Genomic DNA, 15,464 nt, shown 5'->3' on the forward strand with positions numbered 1-15,464 from the left:
CAGAATGCTTTTTTGGGTTGGAAAGACCTTCAAGATCACCCAGTGCCACCCCCTGCCATGGGCAGGGGCACCTTCCACTACCCCAGGGTCCTCCAACCTGGCCTGGGCATTCCAAAAGCTCCCTGGACAGCCTGTGGTACCAGGAATGTTCAAACACTGAAATCATCTCTAAATTGGGAGGATGCTTAAAGTCTGAAGATCCTGTTAGAGACTGTTCCAACCACTTATTAAATTCCAGCACAGATGTGGTCCCGCAGATTAATTATTTTATAAATATATTCAGGTCACGTATTTGGATGAGAAATCCATTCTTGAGGACAAGCTACAAACCACCAAGGCTTTCATGCCAGCCTGCGGCAGTCTTAGATTTCCTCAGCCTTCCATGAAACATCCCTCATGAATGACTGCTCAGATCAACAGCCTGGTGTGACTCAGTTCTAAAGAAACAGGGATTAAATTCCAGGCTGGCTCAAGGAATACACAAAGCAAGGTGTTGTTTCAAGCAGCAAGATTGTCCTGGTGAAGGTGTCCATGGGCTGTGCCAAGTTTGGATCTCCCCAGGCTATGGAAGGGAAAGTTGGTTGTGCTGGTTGCCACCAACAAAATCTGTTTTTCCCAGCAACACCTGGCACTCCCAGGAGTAATAATACTAATAATAATGGCAATGATAATAATAATAATAATAATTTTTTTCTTCCTCTCCTCATAAATTGCCCAGGACGACCGGCACAATGCAGGGGAATTTCTGGAACTTGGCTATGCATGTTGTGTGTAAAATCTGGGCTTTGAGAGGCCCTGGGGAATGCAATGTCCTAAAAACCTTGGGAATCTTAATTCTTGTATAAATGGCCATTCTCCCAAAGCTTGTGTTAATTACATAACTGTTACTCCATTGAGCAGAAAGACTAATTAGCAACAAATAACCCTCATGTGTCCTTTGGGTGGGGCGTGGACCCACCCAGGAGCTTTGGAAGCCACAAACCACTGGTAGAAAGCCCCAAAAAAGCCCCAAACCTTGAAATTCCCACTTTTCAGAACAAAATGCTGTTCCCTGAGGATCTCCCATGGATTCAGACAACTCCATAAACACCACCTGGAAACCCATGGAAAAAACCACTCAAACCTGTCCCCATCTCCCTGCTCTTCCCTCTTTCCTTGCAGGTAGGTTGGGATGTCTGACCATATAATTACAGTCAGGAGCTGTTCCCAAGGGGTCTTTAGGATAAATTTGGGATGTGGGTGAGGATATCAGGGAATGCTGCTGGTGGGGAGCTGGACTAGAACCTTGGACAGGGCCTGCTGGGCTGCTCCTGCTGGAAGGATCCTTCCCTTTCCCAGCTCTGGGAAGCAATTGAATTGGAAAAGTGAGATTATTCAGATTATTCACCACTGTGTTGGCATTGGAGTTTCATGAGCTGGATAGAAAAAAATTGTTTTTCCTTTATTTTCAACATTGCAGGAAAGAAAAAAAAAAAAAGTAAGAAAGAAAAACATTAATATACTGGAAAATAAAAAAGTGTCACAGATATTGTTTTACTTTTTTCCTTTTCCTTCTCTCTCCTGTCCATTCCACTCCCCTCCTTCCTTCTCCCTCAAAATTTCTGATACAATTCTTCCAGGCAGGAAAATTTATGGCTCAACAACGGCGCAGCCCAGCGAGACAAAATAATTCAGGTTCAGCACCAACTCAAGTGCAGCCACACAACTTCCAGATCCAAACCAGCTGCTCCACAGGGAAAGCAGCACAAAGTCCAGTGGGTTGCAATATTCCCACTTCCAGCAGGAAAAAGGGAGAAGTGATGAAAGGTTGTTACCACTTGCAGGTTGTCTGGAGGTCTGGGTGACCTGAAATATGTGCTCAGATTTGTTCTGCTGCTCCAGGTCACGACATAATTCACATTTCGGGGCACTTTAAGTGAGAAAAGAAAGGCATAAACCCTCCCAAGCTTCAAAAACTTAAAGCTGTGGGACTTAAAAATAATTGGAAATTTAAGCCTTGAGGCCAGTCCAAGCTTTGATGTCTCTGACTTTAGGTCTAGGGAGAGGTTTTGGGGTAGCAGATCACTAAATTTCCTCGAGCCATTCCTAATTCTGAGCAGTTTGATATTTTTGTCTGCCTAGAGGAAGCATTTGGAAGCTGCTTTTTCATGGATCCCTGGGAGACAGCAGTAGTTTGGGAATCTCCATGCTTTTGGCAGACGTTTCCAGCTCAGGCAGCCATGGGAAGGGATTATTCCAGCTCTTGGCAGCAGAGATAAAAAGGGAGCCTTGGTCCGAATTACATGAAAACACTGGAGTTTTATCCCTCTCCATGCTGTAATAAATCAATATTTTAATCCCATTTTAATAATTGGGACTGTGAAGAAGAAACAAAGAGAATGCTCTATTTTCTTCTTGAAATATTTACAGCAGAAGCAAAAGGAAGATATCCCTTCCAAATTTGGAAGTGGGAATCCACATGAGCTGGATTTTTTAAACTTGTCTGTTCAAATTAATCTGGTTTTCTAAAGGCACTTCAACTGAGCTGCCAAAAATCCTTTAGGACGTTGTTTTGTGACATTTAAATATAGATTTATTGAAATAATTTTCTGGGTTTTTTAAAATATTTTTTATTTAAATCTGAGGGTAGCAGATTCTTCTGGATCACAGAACAAGGAACAAGAGGAAAAGGCCTCAATTTACACCAGGGGAGGTTTAGATTGGATATTAGGAAAAAAATATTTCTAATGTCAAGCATTGGAAGAGGATGCCAGGGAAGTGGTGGAACCATTATCCCTGTCAGGGGAGGGTTAGGTTGGGTTTAGGAGAAGGTTCTTCCCCCAGAGGGTGCTGGGCACAGCCCCAAAACTGCCAGAGCTCCAGGAGCATTTGGAAAATGCCCTCAGGGATGCCCAGGGTGGGATTGTTGGGGTGTCTGTGCATCAGTCCAGGGTTGGGTTGATGGTACTGATGGATCCCTTCCAGCTCAGGATATTCCATGTTTCCAGGATGGTTAACCTGGAAACGCCCTAAGGGCCATCAGCAACTCTCCAACATTTTCCCACTGGAGTCTCCCTGTTTTTACTCCTTGAAATTCAGGACTGACGTGCTGAAAAGGACAGGAAAATAAAAAAAAAAAATGGGGGTAGTGGAGTTTTCTCCTCTTCTTCACCCACACAGAACCCCATGGCTCTCACATCCTCCTGTCCCCCTGTGTCCTGGCCTGAGAACGTGAATCCATCTCTGCATCCCAAACCCAGCCCCGAGTGTTTGATCCTGGCACTGCTGCCTTGTCCTGTATTTCCCTGTTTTCCCCTTTTTCCCCCCTTTTTATTCCTTTCCTCTCCCATGTTTCCAAAGCCCTCTGGTGCCTGTTTTGCTGGCAGAGAGAGAAGAGCTCCAAACCACTGTGGTGATCCCCCCACCAGGTTGGTGATTCCATGAATTCCACTAGGACAGGAGACTTCCCAAACTTCCAGGCACAGGATCTGGGCTTATCCCTGATACCAACAAACACTGACTGATACTGCACACTCCTGCCCTTCCAGAGCCACTCCTGTGGGTTTGGGATTCTATGGGATTTTCTGGGTTTTTTGGGATATTGAGGCTGATTCTAAATTGGTCCATGAGAGATCTCTATAGGGATACAAAATCCCATGGATTTCCGCTAAAACAAAGGAGCAGGCTTTGCTCTTCAGACATTTTATGCCCCTGTTTCCTCCTGCTTCTTCTTTTCCTCTCACTCCTAACCCCCAAAAAGTTCTCCCAGTCCATAATTATCCATCCTGTCTCTCCAGAGCCATTTAAGTCCATAACTTGGAGTTTTCTGTCCTTAGGGCAGAAACCTGAGCTCAGCCAAAGTCAACGGGAGTTTCCTCAAGCAAAAACAAACAAATTATTTGTTAAAACAAATAAAAAATTACCTGGTCCCTGTGGATGCCCACTTTCAAAGAACCCAAATTAATTTTACTGGGGCCTGAAGTGACCTTTTATGAGATCTGGTGACATGGAATATTTTTCCATTGGAAAACACTTCCTCACCTCGATGAGAGTGAAGTGCTCTGGGGAAATGTGTTGGTTTTGGTGGGGCACGGGCAGGATATGAAACTTTTTGGGATATTTCCAGCTCTCCTGCCACCTCACCCATCTGATGCTTCTCTTGGAGCTGCCTTATCCTAAACTCCAGGGTGTAGGGATTGGGAGTTCCTGGACAACTGAAATCACCTCAGGAAGAGCTCCCTGATGCCAGGCAGTCAAAAAGCTGTAAAAAAGTTAAATTCAACACTCACTTCTTTATCCCTTCTCTGCTCAGAGCACCATTTCTTTTTTAAATCCACCTGATTTTTACACATTTAAAGCTTTGGGATATTGAATCATGGAATATCCTGAGTTAGAAGGGAGCCACAAGGATCACTGGATCCAGTTCTGGCCCTGCACAGGACAACTCCAACATTCCCAGATTCCCACCATGTCCTTCACTGATGATCAGTGGAGCAGGATATCAAATCTGCAGACCAATGCTATCAAATCCTTGCCCAAATTCCCGTGATAAATCCCTTTTTTAAACTAATTTTTAATGTTTTGTAAGTGTTATAAGCAAAAAGGATCATTATGCCCACATTTAATTAAAAAAAATTAAGTAAAGCAGAGAATTTTCTTTCATGCCAGTTTTTCCACCATGACTTGGAGACGATGAACAGGATATGAGAATATGAAAAATTCTGAAGCACCTTCATCTCCAGATTTTTCCAATCCCTTAACATGAAAAGGTTTTTGGATGCTTTTCCAGCCTGACTTAAGCATCTAAACTTAGGCCACACTTGCTGGAGTTGTAAGAATGAAGGACGTGGTATGGAATGGTGCTCTAATCCCAGATCCATACATCCGAGGGAGCTGGGAGCAGGAGGTTAATCCAGGCCTCTGGATCCTGACCCTCAGCAGAGCCAGCTGAGGGATTCAGTTTAGGACTTCTCATGTTGGGCTTCTGCAAAAACCAGGAATTTCAGTGTATTTTTTATCCACCAGAAGAGGCAGAATTCCTCTCTTTTGCAGGACAATTCCTGTGAAACTCCAGTTGTTGGGATTACTCCCAGTAAAGGCTGGGTTCTTCCACACATTCTGCCTCCATTTTGGCTGCTAATCCACCACAGGGCCAGGGGCTGCTCTCCCGACCTCCCATGCAGCAGAGAAGCCACATTCCCATCTTCCTGCTATTCCCAGGAGATGACATGTCCCTACCCTCCCGCATCTGCACAAGCCCACGGTGGTGTGGAATATGTGCGAGCATCTGATACTCTGCTAAGAGCCCGAAGTGTTTTACACCACATTTTAGGTGATTTATTGCACTTTAGCACATTCATAAAACACATCGTGTTAAGCATATGCATAAAAATAATATATAGGTTACCACAAAATTTTTATGGCCTTAACCAGATCCGTCTTGGAATGTCGGCTCGAATGTTTCACTCCTGCAGGTGAAAAAACAGATTATTTCAACGGAGCTTAGGGAAAGTTGTTTAGTCAAGACAACAATATTGTGGAGACAGCCGTTACCCTGGCAGCGCTTTGCTAATTTAAGGACTAACGAGCGTGGCTGGTTCCTGTCCTCCATCCAGCTCGAGGTGCCCGTGACTCCCAGCTCTCCAGGCTGCCCTCCCCTTCTCCTACTGTTTGCAGACAATACAGAGACAGGGATTAGGGAAATGTGGTGATGGAAATGCCCTCTTCAGTCCCTGGAGCTGGTGGAGGTTTCTTCCAAGGGATGTGACCTCAGTGAGGTGTTGGGAAAAGCGAGCAGGTTATGGATGTGACAAGAATCCCAGAATCCTGGGAGGGCTTGGGTTGGATGGGACCTTCAAGATCGTCCAGTGCCCCCCCTGGATGGGCAGGGACACCTCCCACTGTCCCAGGCTGCTCCAAGACCTGTCCAGCCTGGCCTTGGGCACTGCCAGGGATCCAGGGGCAGCCACAGCTGCTCTGGCAATTCCATCCCAGCCCCTCCCCACCCTCCCAGCCAGGAATTCCCAATTCCCAATCTCCCACCCATCCCTGCCCTCTGGCACTGGGAGCCATTCCCTGTGTCCTGTCCCTCCAGGCCTTGTCCCCAGTCCCTCTCCAGCTCTCCTGGAGCCCCTCCAGGCCCTGCCAGGGGCTCTGAGCTCTCCCTGGAGCCTTCTCCTCTCCAGGGGAACATTCCCAGCTCTCCAGCCTGGCTTCAGTTCTGGGATCCACTTCCTGCCTGGGGTCATTCCAACAGTTCCCTCTCCCTGCATCTTAGGGAAAGATAATTCTTTGGAATTTCTATCTGGTGATGGCAAGAATGTCATCCCAGCTGCCTGCAGTGCTGGGAACTCCACCAAAGCCTCAATAATCACTTCAGGCCCTGTTTATCAAGAATGTAGTGATGCCTCAGGATTTGGCTTTTGTATTTTCAGATTCTGTGCTGCTTTAGTGTGTGGGTCTGGGCTTCACATCAGGGCATGCTGAGCTCTGTGCACAGAGCAGGGAGACAAAACAATTCCTGCTCCAGCTGGGCACCAAGGACAAATGATCCAAATCTCAGCCCAAGAGCACAAACCCCGTGGGCTGGAGAGAGAAAAACAAGCAGGGTGGGACTGCAGGGGCTAAAGCTGGAATGGGACAATGAACTGCAAGATGCAAATGGAGCAGAACTGATCCCAGGGAGAGAGCCCGGGAGCGCTGGTGCATTTTGGGGCCATTTTGGTTCATCTTGGGTGCAGCCCTGGCTGGGCTCTTGTGCTGCCCAAGGTGCATCCATGGAGGCCTTTGAATAAATCCCTGCTTTATTCTTTAGCTCTGTCCAGCCTCTGCTCTGGGGCAGCCTGCACAAGGCATCAGTAGGGAAATGCACATTCTGTAAGGGGAAACCATCCTACTTTCATTCAGTCGTCCTAAAATAAAGTAAGTGGCATCCTCAATTCCATTTCCTATCTTGGAATTTAGCAAATTTTTAATTTCTGTGCCTCCAAAGACGGTTTAGGCTCTTCACAGATTCTGTACTTAAGAAAGGCAGGGAAATGAAATTAATTCTTGATAGTTTTTTTAAATGCCTTTGTTATAAATGTCTGCGATCCTATTTTGATGATGATATTCCAAACAAATTTAACTTTGTCTTCATTAATAGGTATTAAAATAGAATAAATCTTTTTAAAGTGGCGTGAATGAATAATAGCTTTTTAATTGATTAATCCTCTCAGGAAGCAGAGAAAAGCTGGGAGAAATGAGATATATAAAAGACAGAGGAAGACCTTAAATTCTGATTTAAAAATTCATTGAACAGGATGATATTTATTTTTCTTTTAAAGCTGACTTCCTCAGGATTTGTTTGAACACTATGAAAGCTAAAAAAAATGTTGAAAATTGGTTTGTTTTTTGTTTTGTTTTAAAAGAGCTCATTTCCCCATATAATGACTAATTCCTTCAAGCTGAAACTGCAAGAAAAATATCAAATATTGTGAAGATTGGCAAAAGTGTTTTATCAACTTATTGCATCATCCCTTCCTACATAAATAAGGATGGAAGTCTCAGATTTCACTATTCCTTTTTTATAATAAAACCTGAACCAGCTTTATTTAATAATATTACTAATACTATATGATAGTTATAAATTAATTATTAAGATATTGTTTTGTTTAATTTATTTAATTTATTTTATTATTCCTTGTGAATCATGGGGGTTTTTTTTGGGGGGGGGATGACTTTTTTTTCTTATTTTTGAGTCTTTGGGGAGGATGATTGAAAATGTATTTTTCTTTTCTTAATGGATGCTTTCTCCAAAGGGAAAGGAAAACCATCAGTTCAGGTACTGAGGCTTTAATTAATTAATGTTTGAGATTAGCAGCTACCTGATGAAGTTAAGTTATAATACAGCCCTGAAGATTTCCTCCAGAGTCCCAGAGTGGGTTTGGTTGGATGGAACCTTGAAAATGATCTTGTTCCAATCCCTGCCATGGGCAGGGACACCTTCCACCCCCGAGGGTGCTCCAAGCCCCTCCAGCCTGGCCTTGGACACTTCCAGGGATGAAGAAGAATATTTCCCCTGGTCCATTTTCCACCCTCACCTTCCTCCTCCTCCTCCTCTTGACCTTCCTGGTTACAGCTGCCCACAGTCCATGCCCCAGGAGACTCTGGACAGGAGCAGAAACCCAAAGCTGTGGTTTCTCCACCCCTCCGGGATCAGAAGGAGTCTCTCAGTTGCTTTTGGCTGCTCCATGTGCAGCTTGGCTGCGGCCACATTTCCGTGGCTTGTTCGCACCCGCCTCTCTCAGCTCTGACGCCTTTTCTTTGCCTCTTCCCAGCCCACCTGACTTTGTTTTTGCCTTGTGGGATCCTTGCCCTGTTTGGACATGCAGAGGAGACGCTGTGGCTTCCCACTCTCTTGTCTTGCACTTGTTCTGAATCATTCCTTGGCTTCTCCAGTTCCTCATTTTGGCTTTTCTCAAGTGTCTGACTTGGCGGCCGTGTCCTAAAAATCCAACAGCCTCAATGCTCACCCTCAGCATGGCCTGAGAGGACAAACCCTGAAACAGAGGTTTTGTGTTCCCCAGATGAAAATGAGGTGAATTTGATAAGGAATTTTAGATTATCCTGATGCCTCAGGTTTTAGCTTTTATATTTTCACATTCTGTGCTGCTTTAGTGTGTGGGTCTGGGCTTCACATCAGGGCATGCTGAGCTCTGTGCACAGAGCAGGGAGACAAAACAATTCCTGCTCCAGCTGGGCACCAAGGACAAATGATCCAAATCTCAGCCCAGGAGCACAAACCCCGTGGGCTGGAGAGAGAAAAACAAGCAGGGTGGGACTGCAGGGGCTAAAGCTGGGATGGGACAATGAACTGCAAGATGCAAATGGAGCAGAACTGATCCCAGGGAGAGAGCCCGGGAGCGCTGGTGCATTTTGGGGCCATTTTGGTTCATCTTGGGTGCAGCCCTGGCTGGGCTCTTGTGCTGCCCAAGGTGCATCCATGGAGGCCTTTTAATAAATCCCTGCTTTATTCTTTAGCTCTGTCCAGCCTCTGCTCTGGCTCAGCCTTCTCAAGGCACCAATCCGGCCTCCCCCAGGTGATCCCAGGATGTCACAAGGTCATTGCATGGATGAGGTCCTGTACAAATCTTTTCCAAGCAGTGACACACAGGAGAGGAGAGTGAAAGAGAGAGAAATATTTTGGGTGACCTCAGGCTCAGGTCAGCCCCTCCTCAAAATTACTGGAAAATTTTATACAAGAGAAAAGGTCCCTGGATTTCTTCTGACCCCTGAAGTTGGAACCCTGTGGTGAAAAGAGTTCTTGACCTTCTTAGGCAATAAATCAGAGACTTAGATAGGGGATCCCACATGTCTCATTGTTTTAATCATATAATCATGGAATACCTGGAGCTGGAAGGGACCCACAAGGATCATGGAAGTCCAACTCCTGGCCTGTCTGGACTTTATTTAGTTCCATTGTAGTTTAGCATGTGGCTGCTCTCATATTCCTTCATCCATAACCTTCCAAAGAGCTCTGAGTGCTGCCTGGATCCCAGAGAGGCCGGGAGTGCCTCTGGAGCTGGGGACACCTCACACCTCTCCTTTCCTCATCCCAATCCATGAGCTTTCCAATAACTCTTGGAATCCTTTCCTCCCCACACGACCTGCTGTGGAGATGCCATGCAAAGCACACCACAAGTGGAGAATCCCATTTCCTTGCCCCTCATCCAGCATGGATGTGATGATACCCATGAGTCAGGAAGACGTATGATGAGGGCTTTACATCATTCCTGCTTTTCCAATCTGCACAAAGCCCGTCCCACAGGGCTCATGAACTGCAGGTGTAGGTGTGAACACAAACTCTGGCTGCAGTTCCTGCAATTCCCAAAGCTCCTGATTCAGTTTCCTTCTCGTTGATTTTGATGAAGAGGCTGAAAATCTGGAATTCCTTGGCTTTGCTCACACTCCACGTCAGAACTAAGCAGGTGTTCCCTGAAATTCCAGCTTTGCCTTGGAAATGGGAATCCTGGTTCTTACCCTGTGCTGCAACCCCCAATTTCCACAGCATCCAACGGATCCTTTTCTTCTATTTTGCACCTTTCAGGTGTGGGACACCAGTTCTGATTTCATGGAACACTCCATGGCATGGAGGAGAAGGAAATGCGGAGGAAAAATGGCAATCCTTGGATTCCTTTTATCTCACCTGGACAGATGTGAGAAAGACACAAAAACCTTTTGTTTTGGGGACTGGGTGGGATCAATAGAGGAAGAAGATGGACAGGAGAAAGATGGGAAAGGTAAAAGAGTGAAAAAACTAAGAGCTACAGCTGCAAGGGGTTTGTGATGGAGATAATGTTAAAAATTATGAATGTTTAGACTCATAATCCAAATCTATTTGATTTAGCCTAAGGTGTATCCATTGAGGCCTTCTAATAAATCTCTATTTTGTTCTTTAATTCTGTCTAGTCTCTGTTCTAGGTCAGCCTTCACAAGTTATCATGGAGATATTTTTTGGGAGGTGTTGAACAGGTGCAGCTTCCTCCCACCCCTCTCACTTGCCCTCTGTTTCCCTGTGGAGCTGCTGTGGTCCATGCCCAGCTCCAGCTCTGGTCCACAGCATCGCGTGGAGGTGAGGGATCCCATCCAGAGGCTTTGGTTGTGCCACCACCTTTGGCATCACAACACAGCTCTGGGAACTCCCCAGCAAGGAGATCCCAGCTCCAAGGACTCCAGCTCAAGGAATCCAAGGATGGACAAAGATCCCAGCTCATCAAAGCTCATGGGAATAGAGCAGTGAGGGAGTGGGACATCATGGGATCGACTTCACCTCATGGAAACTCATGGGATCAGAGCAGTGAGTGATGCCTTGTGCAGGCTGCCCTAGAACAGAGGCTGGGCAGAGCTAAAGAATAAAGCAGGGATTTATGAAAAGGCCTCCATGGATGCACCTTGGGCAGCACAAGAGCCCAGCCAGGGCTGCACCCAAGATGAACCAAAATGGCCCCAAAATGCACCAGCGCTCCCGGGCTCTCTCCCTGGGATCAGTTCTGCTCCATTTGCATCTTGCAGTTCATTGTCCCATTCCAGCTTTAGCCCCTGCAGTCCCACCCTGCTTGGTTTTCTCTCTCCAGCCCACGGGGTTTGTGCTCTTGGGCTGAGATTTGGATCATTTGTCCTTGGTGCCCAGCTGGAGCAGGAATTGTTTTGTCTCCCTGCTCTGTGCACAGAGCTCAGCATGCCCTGATGTGAAGCTCAGACCCACACACTAAAGCAGCACAGAATCTGAAAATATAAAAGCCAAACCCTGAGGTGTATCAGAGGGAATCGGACACTGTCGGATCCACTTCACCTCGGGCAGTCCTCAGGTGACCCCTGCTGCCCTCACACGAACCGCGCTCAGATTCCCCTCTCGGGCTGCTCATCCACACATTCCCAGAGCCCCGGTCCCTCACTTTTCTCCTCGGAATCCTCCACATCCACACCGGTGCTCTGGCAGCAGAGGGCACTGCCCCCTTGGCCATGTTTTCCCCCTCCCCGCCGCCGCTGCAGGGCTGGGCTCCCTCCCGGTGAGCGGTGCTGTCTGTCTGTCTGTCCGTCCGTCCGTCGGGAGACTTGGATTTGTCTTGGCTGCCGGCTCTGACATGCCTGGGAAGGGCAAGGAAAGGAAATGGGTGGGAGCTCCCACATAACCACGAACTTGTCTTGCCCCCTCCTCCTTTTCTCTCTCTCCCCATCCCCTCCCCTCCCCATCCCCAACCAGCTGTATCACTCAGAATTGCTCCGGAATTTGGGATTTTTTTTCCCCCCCCTTTTCTTCTCTTTCAGATGAAACACGCTGGGAGTTTCTCCCTTTTCCATGTGCTCCCATCTAAGCACGAACTTGTCCTGCCCCCTCCTCCTTTTCTCTCTCCCCCATCCCCTTCCCTCCCCATCCCCAGCCAGAGGGAGGATTGAGCTGCATTGCTCAGAATTGCTCTACAGCTTGGGCTTGGGCTTGGGATTTATTTTTTTTTCCCCTTTTCTTTCAGATGAAACACTCTGGGAGTTTCTCCCTTTTCCATGTGCTCCCAGCCAAAGGGGGTTGTTGTTACAAGAGGGTGTAAGTGTAGTGCAATCTGTGTGTGTGTGGGGTGTTGTGAGAGGTGCTTTGCACTCAGAGCAGGCAGGAATCACGCAGTTTTTGGAAGTATTCCTGTGTTTTATTTTATATTCCTGAAGATTTAATCTCAGTGTGGTTGTTTATGATTTAAAAACTATTTTCTTTTGCTGTCCCTGAGCAATTTGGTCCAGTGGGAGGCTGCCCTGCCACTCCAGATGAGGTGATTTGCCGGGTCCCTTCCAACCAAAGCTCTTTTATGATTCTGGAATTTATTTTCAGCACTTTCCAAGTTTCAGGTCCATCTTGACAGGTGATGATCCCACACTAAGTATTACTATAAACACCTTTTAAATCTGTTTTACCTTTAATCTGCCTGCCTCCGAAACCTTGAGAGAGAAAACCCCCAGTGGGGATGTGTCTCAGTGGCCTCTCTCCCTTTATCTGAATAAAACTGCAGGACTCCCCTCTCTCCTTTATGAACATTGGGTTTCTCAGTGGGATTTTCTGTACAGGAGCATGCAGCCTCCTTTTATCCGAAACTCCTTCCTTTCATCCCAGACTCCTGGCTGCACGTCTCCCTCTTACTTTCCCTGTGGAAAATCCGACCCATGGAATTGTGAAGACACCAACACACATCTTCCCTATCAGTCCCTTCCAACCCGAGCCATTCTGGGGTTCTGTGAGAACAGGGATTCCTGTTTGAAGCAGAAAACCCTTGACAGCCCCATTTTGCTTTGAAATCTCTCCAGAGCCAAGAGTTTTTATTTTTCACCTTGGCTCTGGTGTTTGGCAGTGTTTGACAGCCAGTGCTGCTCTGCTGTCCTGCGACCTTTGAAGCCACCTCAGCTCACAAGGAAATCTGGGAAGCAGCCGGGCTGGGGATTTTATTTTGCCAAAGGTGGCATCCTGATAAAGGATGGCAAAGGATAGGGTGAGAGGGTTGGTGCTGCACTCCCAAATCAAAATGAGACGCAGGGAGAAGGAAGAACCAAGCACACAAAATACTTTCCCCTGGTTTGGGAGAGGAAACGTGGAAAACTCACAGCGCAGGCTGTGGCTTTGGGGAGAAGAATGCGAGCAGTCACTTTCTCATCCTGTTCCCGTCCTTCCAAGGCTTGTGTGAAAAGGCTGATGCCGAGTCCCAGCCAGCCATAAAATAACAACAACAACTCTGCCCAGTGGCTGGGATTTGCCAATCCTGAGCTTTCCTCACCTAGTCGGGGCTGGGGAGGACGGAAGTCTGCAAACCATCGCGGCTCCGAGCGCGGAATCCTCGCCGAATGTGATCTCATCCGCGGGGACAATCTGATGGACGGAGTGTTACTTGTTGTTCCAACACCATGGCAATGTCTCCAGGAGGAATACAAATCACTTGGAGCTGGGAGGCAGAGCCAGCTGAGCAGGTACCAGGAATGTGGGAGTTGCTTATTACTCACCCAGGGGGAAGAGCTGCTGCTTGTTTTTGTAATTATATTTTTACTCGCCTCTACTCATCACCCCCACGCAGCACCAGTGTTTTTTGTAATGAAAATAATGAGATAGAGCCTGATGCAGGGAGTACTGAACACATCCTGATTTTCCATTGGATGTGTGAACCAGGTGGGACTTTTGTACTGGCAGATCTCCGGCCTCGCCAAATCTCAGTGGGTGCAAATCTGCTGAAGTCAGTGAGGGCTTCTCATCTATCACTTGTTTTATTAATATTGCTCTGTCTGCAAGTCCAGGCTCTCCAAGAACACATCTTTTATTTCACTGCCTCTCATCGAAGGCAACGTGTGAGTGCTGATTTTCCCGGGCTCAGGATCAGCTCCAGCTCTTTCATTGTTGCTTTTTTTTCCCCTCTCTCTCCCTCTCTCATTTTTTATGGCAGCGTTGGAATTGCTGTCAGGTTTACAGTGCAGTAATAATCACCTCATTATTATTAATAACCATGGCAACAGAATGGAAATTAATCACTCCACTTCTGTTTATCCCCATGGAAACAGAGCCAAAACAAACAAGCCTTATCCACAATGCCCATTCCTAGAAATCAGACATCCTGCAAAATTCCCAACTAAACAAACTCCAGCTCCAACTGCCTGGGTTAGCCAGGAGCACCTATGGAGAGGGCAAGGATATTCTGTCATGGGTGCTTCCTCAGGTTCAAATTAGCAGGGGACAAATATTTTTAGGAATTTTGCTTGGTTTGTTGGTTGGTTTTACTCCCCAGCTTTGGTCCTGGTGTGACTGAGTGCTGAGACACAGTGACAGCAATGCTTCTGCTTCCCATAAAAACCGGGCTTCCTACAAGGATGGAAAGAGAATTTGGATAAGGGTCTGGAGGGATGGGACAGGAGGAATGGCCTTGAGGTGAAGGAGAGCAGGGATGGATGGGATATTGGGAAGGAATCCTTCCCTGTGAGGGTGGGCAGGCCCTGGAATAGAATTCCCAAGAAAGCTGTGGCTGCCCCTGGATCCCTGGCAGTGCCCAAGGCCAGGCTGGACAGTGGGAGGTGTCCCTGCCATGACAGAGGGGGTGAAACCTGATCACCTCTAAGGTCCTTTCCCAACCCAAACCATTCTGTGATTCCATCACAAGTAGGATCAAAATTGTCAGGGATTGGAAGGGAGGCTTCAGAGAAATATTTGTTGTTCAAAAATCTCTGGAGATAACACCTCTCCCCAGGTGCCAAGCACTGAAATAAAGTTCAGTAAAAAATTCAGGAAAAAGTTCAGGAAAATATTTAGGCAGAAAGTGAGCACAAAGCCAATATTTTCTCTTTGTACTGTCACCATCCTTGTTTGCAGGAGGAGTGGAGGATGTCACACTCATTCCCTATGCACAGAAGTGAAACTCCCATGATTTTTTTTTTTCACAGGAAAATCCCTGTTTCTCCCCAGCCATTCCTCATTCAGATTCAACAGCACAGCAGTCGCTGCCTGTCCCCCCTGCCCTGCCAATTACTGTGCTTTATTTAGGCTGTCACCAACAGATAATCTGAGCTTGCATCTGCTTTTTCCTGCGGCTTAATGACACACCCAGGGGACCACTTCCCAGGCTTTCAAAGGAAAGAATTCCTCCCTCAGACCATCCTTCAATCCCAGGGATTCTGCTGACTCTTATCTGCAGATGCAGCAGCACAGATTAGGGCTGGTGAGGAAAGATGAGAGAGGCAGGGAAAGTAATGATGATTAAACCCACAACCCTCCCGGGAGCCTCTTTTTTTTTTTTTTCTTTTCTTTTGCAGCAGGATCTGCTCAGGCTGGAACCCTCGGACTGGCTGAAATCAGCTGCGTGCTGGAAACGTTTATTTTCCATTAAAAAAAAAAAGAAAAAAAAGTGGAACTCGACCACGTGGAGCAGGAAAAAACGAAGTTGCCACGTCTTCCAAAGCCTCCAGAGGTTTTGATGGATCTTCTCGCT

At 46.9% G+C, this 15,464-nt stretch overlaps 1 long non-coding RNA gene across 3 annotated transcripts; it reads right to left on the reverse strand.

Annotated features, from left to right (window-relative positions):
• Positions 1 to 248: 248 nt before the first annotated feature.
• LOC143694784 (uncharacterized) lies at positions 249 to 13,474 on the reverse strand. 3 transcript variants are annotated; one of them, XR_013183499.1, is made up of 4 exons: positions 13,275 to 13,474; positions 11,415 to 11,607; positions 5,387 to 5,447; positions 249 to 3,088 (listed from the first exon to the last, which is right to left on the reverse strand). It is a non-coding gene; the product is annotated as an uncharacterized LOC143694784 (long non-coding RNA). The 3 variants fall into 3 exon arrangements; XR_013183497.1 differs by lacking the exon at positions 249 to 3,088 and having other exon boundaries at positions 4,844 to 5,447; XR_013183502.1 differs by lacking the exons at positions 249 to 3,088; positions 5,387 to 5,447 and adding an exon at positions 8,997 to 10,165.
• Between the last annotated feature and the right edge of the window lie 1,990 nt (positions 13,475 to 15,464).

The sequence above is a fragment of the Agelaius phoeniceus genome, chromosome 1 (genome assembly GCF_051311805.1).
Source record: "Agelaius phoeniceus isolate bAgePho1 chromosome 1, bAgePho1.hap1, whole genome shotgun sequence".
Classification (NCBI taxonomy): domain Eukaryota; kingdom Metazoa; phylum Chordata; class Aves; order Passeriformes; family Icteridae; genus Agelaius; species Agelaius phoeniceus.